Source organism: Equus caballus, chromosome 10 (assembly GCF_041296265.1).
Source record: "Equus caballus isolate H_3958 breed thoroughbred chromosome 10, TB-T2T, whole genome shotgun sequence".
NCBI classification, from domain to species: domain Eukaryota; kingdom Metazoa; phylum Chordata; class Mammalia; order Perissodactyla; family Equidae; genus Equus; species Equus caballus.
The window spans coordinates 80,411,113-80,420,836 of record NC_091693.1 but is presented as its reverse complement, the minus strand read 5'-3'; the positions used below and the strand labels follow the sequence as shown (position 1 = coordinate 80,420,836).

The following is a 9,724-nucleotide window of genomic DNA, read 5'->3' as shown; positions in this document are numbered from 1 at the left end:
TGGGTCATTTTCTCAGCTTCTCGATCCTCAGTTTCCTTGTGTATAAAACAGGCATTATACCAGCACATGCCTCAGCTGGTTAGTCTGATAATTAAAGGAAATTATATGTAAAGAGCTTTTCAGAGAGTCTGGCATATACTAAGAGCTTAATAAATAATTTTAAAATAAGAACAAACATGACAATAGAATATTGGTCTGTAAATGCAAGCAAAATTTGGATTTTATGCAATTATCCAAATAGTCAAGAACTAATTTTCATTCCTCAAAAATAACTAGCTATTTTATATATAAAAATAGTGGGTTTCAGATGAAAATGGTATGGGGTTTGATTTTTCCAGCAGAGTAGGTCAATTGTCTTTTTTCCTGTAAGTGTATAGAATTGACCTAAACTTCTATTGTCACTAAACTCCCTAAATCTCTTAGATTTTGGTTGCCCCATTTTACTCCCTTGTTAAAAGTTGCTCATATTGTTTATTATAAATAGATGAGTAAAAGAAAAATACCTACACACCAAGGAAGAGGATATTGGGATATTTGAGAAGCCTAAAACTCATGAACAGCATGGCACACTTAAAATAGGGAGCTAGCAGGAGCCCAAAGGAGCAGCTTCCATGGACGTCTTGGCAGATTAGCACTGTCAACTGACTGACTCAACAGTTGACGGACTAGCACAGTGCTTATCTCCCTAGTGCATATTATAATCACCTGGGCATCCTTTGCCTCTCCCTAGTATCTTCTGGTTGAATTGGTCTAGGTAGTGAACTTGGCATCTGTATTTTTAAAATTCCCCACGTGTTTCACATGTGTATCCTGGATTGAAAACCAGTGGTTTGGCATAATGCCCACTTATAAGTTGGAAAACAAGAGAAAAGAAAACACTTGGTAGCTACGGGGATGCTTAATTCTGATTTTTGTTTCCATTAATAATTTTGTAAGGGGAAAATAATCTCTGTCATAAAATGTCTTTTGTTTCATTTAATTCAGTTTAACTGTAATGTTTACTGAGTGCTTGCTATGTACACTGTACATTGTGCTAATAACTGTCAGGAATATTTTTTTGAAAGTCAGTGACACAGTTCTTGGCAGAGGGAATAATCTGATTAGGGAGACAGTATTTACATGCAAAAACATAATTAGCGATAACTATAATATAATAACATGAACAATTGAATAGTCTGATTCTAAAGCTCTCAAGAAAGTCAGGAAAAATGGCCAAAGTGGCCAAATCTCTGAGGTTGCTTCGAAGAAGCTGGGGGAAACTGAGACAGGTCTTAAAGTGGGAAGATTTGTAAAAGCAGAGAGGAAAGGGGAAGGAATTTCAGCATTTCCCTTTGGGGATGTACACTGGGAAGAATCCAGTTTACAAGTCATCTTTCTAGCTGGGCCTATTGATCAGTATCTAGTTCAAAAGTGTGCCCAGCCTGCTCCGGCCTCCCACGAGGCTCTCCTTTCTTCATACTTCGGTGCCTGTGTAGGACGTGAACAAACACACACCATGAAAAAATGACAGCCAAAGCCTCTTTCTGCAGAGGAAAAGTTTCTAAGCTCAGCTTATAGGGAAAAACAACACCAAAAACAATGGAACAACCTTGTAGAAATCAGGCATTTTTAAAACTCTTGAATTTATTTCATTTTCACTCGTTGGCCAAGTGGGCTGCCTCGCATTTTATTTTGTCGGCTAATGTTCTTTAGTTTACCATTTGTCTTCATTCTACAGTCTTGTCCCTGAATGTGGTCATGTCCTCCCTTTAAAATGTTGGCAGCATTTACTTTAAAGTAAGTTTTAATATTGGTTGAGGATTTTTCTTCTTTAATCTGCAATTTGTGGTTGGGAAACGATCTGCTTTTTATTTCAGGTTGTTTAATGTTTTCCAATATAATATCCCTTCTTGCACTCCAGTGGGTTCATTTACAAAACATTTAATGTCATTTGTGTCTTTGAAGAACAGTGTATTCAGTTAGAACAAAAGTGAGTTCCTGCATAGAGCCTGTGATGGTTTGTAATTGGTAAACTGCTAACTTGACTAGGTTTGTGAACTAATAAAGAGTAGGGAACTTTTGGATGTTTACTCTTTTCCTTTTTTTCATTAATTTTTTGATTCAACAAAGACTCATTGAAACACTATCTCTGTGTCAGGCACCATGCTAGGCACAAGTAAGGCTCAGCTCTTGCCTCCAAATAACTTACAGTTCTTTGGGGGGTGAGGAGGAGACAGACAAAGAGAGAGCTACAACACCACGTGAATAATGCCGTGACGAAGGTAAGCACAGGGAGCTATGGGGAGTCTGGAGGCAGGGTTAGCCCATCCCTAAGTGGTGCCTCAACTATAGTAAAATCAAAGGGTTTTAGTTGCACCAAAGAGAGAGAAAAGGTGGGCTGGGGCAGAGGAATCATTTTGTACAAAGGCCTAAAGTCACAAGATATCATGAAGCTTTGAGTGTGGAAAAAGCGATTCAAGATAAGACTGAAAAAATGAACCAGAACCAGGGATGGAGGATGTAGAGTGTGGAGCAAAAAAGCAAGAACTTAACTCCATAGACAATGTGGAATCCTTGAAGTATTTAAAGTAAGAAGATGCATGATGTGGCTTGACTTGGCTGGTATTGGCAAACAGACTGAGGACAGGGGGAACAGATGAAGCAGACGCAGTAATCTGAGTGAAAAATTATGAGATTATGAAGCACAGTAGTAGAAACCCATTATGTAGAAAAAGGGATGAATTTGAGAGGCAGTAGGAGGTAGAATTAACAAAATACACAGAATGTTTTGATGCAGATAGATATGGGAACGGAGAAAAGGCAGTCAAGAATGACGTCTAGGTTTCTAGCTTGAGCAACTGCATGGATGTGACGCCACTAACTAAATGGACCTCTTTTACACTCATTGTGGCTTAAGTAAATTTTGCCAAGAACTAAGCTAAACAAATGTGTTAAAGTAATAATGGAAGCTTAAGTAATTCATTCATGATTCAGTGAATAAAGTGGGCAAAATTTCATTTGTGGTTATATTTGGATGATATGTGAATTGAATAGTTCTTCATTTGAATTGATTACTTTTAAATAAATCAGCACAGGAATAAGAGGCTAGAAAAAGGTGCTCTTTTGATGTGAGTAATCTAAGGACATTTTCCTCCAACTTTTAAAACCATAGACCTCTGATACGACTTCTCATCCATTTGTTTAACCTCTGCAGCTAGAAAAGAGACAACAGGCAGTCATCACCTTGAACACAGCCGGGATGTCAACAGATTGAAAAACTCCATTGTGTCCAGGATGGGCCTATGGTAGCTCACTGATGCTGTGGACCTTCAAAGAAAACATAGAAGACATTAAGGCGCATTCAGGTGGCAGGGAATAGCCTTCTCATATTAAATATGTTATGCTCCCTCACATAGCAAACATTGTGATACGTTTAGAAGGTAAAGGAATTTGAAATGGCAAGAGACCAAAGGAAAATGGTAAAAGGGACGAGCTTTCGCATGAAATAAGAATGGGTAACTATCCATTTCATGAATAACTAATGAGCCTACAGCACTTCCTGGCATATGTTAACTGGTACCTATGTCAGGAACCAAGTCAGATTCCTGCCCTAGTGGAATGTGCAGACTAGTGAAAAAGACAGATATTTAACCAATGATGAAAGTTTGCTAAAAATTCAGAAAAGGGAGGTACAGGGTACATGGAAGTAAACAGCAGAGGGCTTCCCTTAAGGGACCAAATCTAGTGCAAAGGGTCATAGAAATCTCCCAGAGCAAAAGATGTTTATGCTTAGACTTAGGTGAACTGGGGTCGGGGAAAAGGGAGAGAGCTCCAGAAGAAGGAAGAGTTAGAAACTACTGTTGGTAAGCTCAATAATGGTGCCTCAGTCACCTCAGAGAGAGAAACAATGGTGGGATATTGGTTTGCCAAGGACTGAAAGTATATCAGAAAAGGGAAGCTCTCCAAATAAGCTGAGGCTTCCAAAAAGAATGCTCTGTAAAAATCATGGTTAAAAACAAGAAACAGTTAGAGGAAAAGTGAGGTCAATGGATTAGGGTGAATCTTTGCCCTTGCTTCTCTGTTATCTGTTGAAAACAGTGATCTTTGAAACAAAAACTAGAGAATAATTTAAATAAGAGGATATGAAATTCCAAAATTGTAAAAAATAAAATGAAATAAGAGTATCCTGGCTCATTTCCAGAACACTGAAAAACCTGATTGAAAGTAGATCAAAACTGATAATAGTTAAAGAATTTTAAAGAATGGAGACCTACCTAAAGACTAATTTTCAAAATAAAAAGCTAATTTTAAAAAGAGAACATGATAATAATTTGGGTCGAGATTCTACAGGGTGGCAACCAAGTCTTCAAAGAAAACGCATAGTGACTGGTTAATTGATATTACATTATTACATGTATATTATACTACAAATTTGATATTACAATGCACAAAATTGAAATTACAATAAAATACACCAAAATATATTGATAATATATTACATCACAACAGTATTGTCTATTGTATTATCCAGGGTTCAGAGAAACAGAAACAGCAGGGTATATATATCAACGTCACCCCTAAGTAGGGCTGCAATTATACAGAGGTCCACTTTTGGTGGTACTGGCATAACACACAGAACCATCTATAAACTACACTCAAGATTTTTCTTCCTCATTCGGTTGGTTGTAGGAAACTCCTCTAGGGATCATAGGCATGAATTGAGGGTGAGGAGGCAATGCAACAGGAATCAGTTTTGAAAGAGTCTGAACCACCTACTAGAGTAGTTTATAGACCCTTCTAGACCTCCCCAAGCTCAGTCTCTTGTCCACCTACAAAAACAGAAACCAGTTGAAGAGGCACAGTGTCTATCTGGAATCAAGGAACTGCAATTCAGGGAGCACAGATTCAGGTACAAACCCAAACAGTGTTCTGATTACAGGAGAGGGGCTCAGGGTTTTTATGAAAAAAAAAAGGAGAGAGATGAGGTAAGTTGTATTAAGAAGAGTTCATTGGGCTAGATGAGGTAAGACTGGTTTGTACTTCATTGATTGGCTTGAGATTTGATCATCAGGCAAAAGGCTAGACTTGTACTTCATTGATTTGTTAGCGATTCGGTCCTCAGCAAAGTCCAGTTTCATCAGTTCTTACAAACAGGATATTCTTGTCCTTACTGACTTCTTGGAACATTGGCAGTTTGGTCCAGTTTGGAAGATAAAGAAAACAAAATGCGCAAGGCAATTCCTCTGAAATGGCTGCTCTGCTCTATTTTAATATGGCTCCACTCAGGTCATCTTCCATACTCATGAATCATTTCCACTTGACGACAAATTGTGCTGTACATACCTAACCTTGTGGCTAGGTGGTCAGACAACATCCAATTCATGATGGGAAGTTCAAGCCACACAGTCACTTAGTGTCCCATGGTTAGGCATTCAGTCTCTACATGGTGCAGTAGCAAGCCAGAAGCTGTTTTCAAAAGAATAATTACTTGTAGAGGAAAGCATAGATTTGCTCCAAAAGCCTAGAAATCTACTTTGCAGAAACTCTGTACAGCATCCCTATTTGCTATGCACACACTGTCACTGGATCTGATGGATCACAAGACCCAGGTGGTGGAGCAGCAGGCACTGAAGCCAGGGTTGCTGCAGAGCTTTCTCTTGCTCTGGTTCACATTCCAAACTGGCAGCGTTATGGAGTAACTCCGCACATGGTTAGGAGCATCATACTCAGATGTGGTATACGTGACCTCAAAAATTTTTTTAAAACCGCATACCTCTTTGTATTGCATTGTACCTCTTCTTTCCTGGTAGATGGTGCAAGGTGCAGCAACTTCTCTTTCACCTTACTCCAGACCACTGAACCCCCAGAAATTTCATTGAGGTGGTGGGCCCTGAATTTTTGTGGGATTTATGTCCCACTCTCTTGTTTACGTATTTATTACTAAGGCATCTGATTTGCTACTTTCTGCTTGTCAGATCCAATCGTCTCAATGCTCTGTAGTGAACCGGTGTGAAGTTTTGTGCCACGTCATGACAATTTCTCTGTGCACCATATTATGGCAGACAGCAGAACTGATGCGGCCCTGACTCAAGAGTGTGACGGTCTGCTGCTGGCTCTGCCAGACATAAGCGAACTGTTTCTGGTGGGCCTCGCCACTGGTTTGCAGGAAAAGGTACTGTGCAGGTCAATAGCTACATTCCAAGTTCCAGGACCCGTGTATATTTGCTCCGGTAAAGATACCATACCAGCAACTGCCACTGGAGTTACCACCTGATTTAGCTTGTGGTTCACAGTCCTTCTCCAAGATCCAGTCTATGTCTGCACAGACCAAACAGGGGAGTTAAACGAGCACAGGGTAGGTATCATTCTGCACCTTTCAAGCCTGTGACAGGGGCACTAATCTCTGCAATTTCCCCCAGGGATATGACATTGCTTCCAGTTTACTATATTTGTAGGGATGGGATGTTCCAGGGGCTTCTACTTCACCCCTCCTACCATAATGGCCCTTATTCCATGAGTCAGAGCGTCGCTGTGGGGATTCTGACTATTGCCAATTATACATTCCAGTTATACATATACGGGAACCGAGGAAATAACCACAAGATGGGCCAGTTGACAAACTGGGCTCACTGTGAGTTAAATCTGGGCTCAGACTTCATCTGTCTCCTGACCACTGAAAACTCTCATTGTAACTGGTAGACTACAGTGGGTAGTTTAGGTTATAAGAATTAACCTAGTTAAGAGCCAGTATCTAGTAATTCCTGAATGATCTGGGTATTTTCTTCTCCACAGCACACAGTCTATCAAATGGCAGCAGGTTCTTTTGACAAAAGACTTGCAGGAAGATTTCTCGTACTTACTTGAAACCGTAATGAAGAGTCCTTGCTCAAGAGGCTCTGAGTCTGTGAATTGGCTTAGGCCAGAAAACCTGGTGAGTGGTCCTTCTCTCCATCGTGGCAACTTAAATCAGGGTTTGGCCACCAGAACTAGAGTTTTTCGATGTTGCAGATCAAGCAATACTCCAGCAGACTGCCCGGCTGTTTCATTCCTAGGGACACCATGATCAATTAGCCACCACCAAAAATCTCTGAGAAACCCCATACCGCGGAGAGGAAAAACAAGGAGCTGACCTCTCTTGTCCTGAGATTTTCATGGTAGAAAGGATTTTCTCTGGAGAAATTTATAGCATCGGCCTACCTCATGCAGGCTTGAGGTTCTGATTTATTCTACCTTTACGGTCCAGGGCCTCCCCAGTTGAGAACTTAACAAGCAACTACACCTTTCCAAGGTCATAGTTTGCTCATCTGAAAGATGTAAATAACAGGATTTACCTCCCTCAAAGGGTTTTTCTGAATATTAAATGTGACAAAGCATAAAAGCAAATTGTATAACACAGAGCATGTGGAACATTCTTGCTAAATACTAGCTGTGACTATTATTTCATGAGAGAAGACTATTACCCATCAGTTCCACAGGCAAAAGTGCACCTCGGCCACCACACGCTGTCCAGAGCAGTAGGACAAGAGTTCACAAACTTCAAAACGTCCCAGGGTCAGTTTTTGCCATTTGACTTTTCCGAAGCAGCTGTTCTCCATCAAGCTGACTGAAGCTGTGTACCTTCAGGGCTACGTGCATACCCTCGGCGCTGGCTGAGTTTGTCCTCAAAGCAGCTTGACTCTCTAACCTTAAGTAAACTCAGCGATCCGGGGCCTAGGACAAATGCACAGTAAGGACAATGTTACGACAGAGGAGCTGCTTGATTTATTGTGCCTGGTGAAATAGGAACCTCCTCACATCATGGGAATTAGTGATGGAATTTTAAAAAGAATAACAAAATGAAGTCAGGAACGGAAGAAAAAAATGCCCGGGTCCAACTCAAAAAAAACCGTTCAAATAAAAAATGCAAACCAGATGCAGTTAGAGATGACTGATAATTAAGGATGATAAATGACTAATGTTTTCTATTGAATTATCCAGTGCACACTATTGTTTCTTCATGAGGGAACGATTTATGAATGGCTGTTGGGCTATCTCTTTGCCTAAATTTGATTTTACAGGCAATTCTCCCAGTTCCAAAGTGCCTTCTCCATCACTGAGTCCTGTCCTTCCCTCGGGAAGGTGACTATCTTACCTTTCAGAGACCTCTTCTATGAGAATAAGAAAGGACGGGATGGATTATGGATAAATATTCTCTCCAATGATTTTAACATTTGTGCAACAAAGCCACACTAAGCAAGCTACAAATGCTCTTTCCTCAGTGGGGATGATGCATTAGCACAGAGCTACCCATATTCCCAAACGAGTCTATCTTGTGACTAAGTGTGTGTACATCTCAGGCACATATAGTGGGTGAGGTCCATGGTCGGTGATTAAAACTTTCTTAAATCCCAGAACAATCTCTCACTCATGCTATTATTTATCATGACTGCAGCCTGTTTTCTGAGCTCCTAAAGAGTTTTAGTCTATACCACATAACATAGCATTAATGGTATGCTGCCTTTTACGAGTGGACATTGTTTAATCTGTGTTAGTATTATCTCACCAACTAGGACTTGATCCGCTGCCCTCATTCACTTAATACCACACAAGCATAAAGAGTATCCTCAACAAATACTCAATAGTTAGTTGACAAAGGATGTTTGCTCCATCGTTAGGATTATGCTAATATAATCCTAGCTTCAACCCAGACTTTGTATATGTTACTTCAGGATTTTTTAGACATGAGGTGATCATGTTAACCACATAAGAAGGAGAGTTTTTGTTTTTTTGGTTTTTTTTACATTTTTGTTAGTCATGTTGTGGGTACACCACTTCCCCCTCTGTGCCCTCCCCCCACCCCCCCTTTTCCCTGGTAACCACCGATCAGATCTCCTTATCAATATACTAATTTCCACCTATGAGTGGAGTCATATAGAGTTCGTCTTTCTCTGACTGGCTTATTTCGCTTAACATAATACCCTCGAGGTCCATCCACGTTGTTGTGAATGGGCCAATTTTGTCTTTTTTTATGGCTGAGTAGTATTCCATTGTGTATATATACCACATCTTCTTTATCCAATCATCAGTTTCTGGGCATGTAGGCTGGTTCCACGTCTTGGCTATTGTAAATAATGCTGCGATGAACATAGGGGTGCAACAGACTCTTGAGATTTCTGATATCAGGTTCTTAGGATAGATACCCAGTAATGGGATGGCTGGGTCATAGGGTATTTCTATTTTTAACTTTTTGAGAAGTCTAAGAAGGAGAGTTTTAATGAAGAACAGGCTAATAGTCAAATGATCAGCCTCTTTTTATCCCTGGAGAACCCTACTGAAAGCTTAACACTAGCTTTTCCCAGCCAAAGTTGCTGTGTATCAATTATTGTCGTTTGAAATTATCGACTGAGTTGTTAGGTCTTCACTCTAACACAGGGAAGAAAACAATGTCTACCTTATATATGTCGAAGGAAAAACAGGCGCAATCTGGGAAGAAAGGAAATGTCTTCTAAGGAGAAACTTGATTCCTCTCAGCCACTCCTCTAGGGCCAGTAAGAGGACTTTGGTTTAATTCACCTTATTATTACCTGAGGACATTGCATGGGGAGGATTTAAGAGACTTTTCATGTGGATTCTTATTCAGGTCATTTACTTATCTTGGACAATAAAACTTTCTTTACATTTGCTGCCTTGCTTATCAAAGAGGAGAAATTCTGCTTTCCAGATAGAGGTTTCCAGCAAACTTTGACAGAAGCAGATGAAAGACACT

At 40.1% G+C, this 9,724-nt stretch overlaps 1 long non-coding RNA gene across 2 annotated transcripts; it reads right to left on the bottom strand.

Moving 5' to 3' along the window:
• Positions 1-2,977: 2,977 nt before the first annotated feature.
• Positions 2,978-7,689, bottom strand: LOC138916013 (uncharacterized). 2 transcript variants are annotated; one of them, XR_011422641.1, is made up of 3 exons: positions 7,440-7,689; positions 6,840-7,283; positions 2,978-3,306 (listed from the first exon to the last, which is right to left on the bottom strand). It is a non-coding gene; the product is annotated as an uncharacterized lncRNA (long non-coding RNA). The 2 variants fall into 2 exon arrangements; XR_011422640.1 differs by having other exon boundaries at positions 6,840-7,027.
• Positions 7,690-9,724: the final 2,035 nt, after the last annotated feature.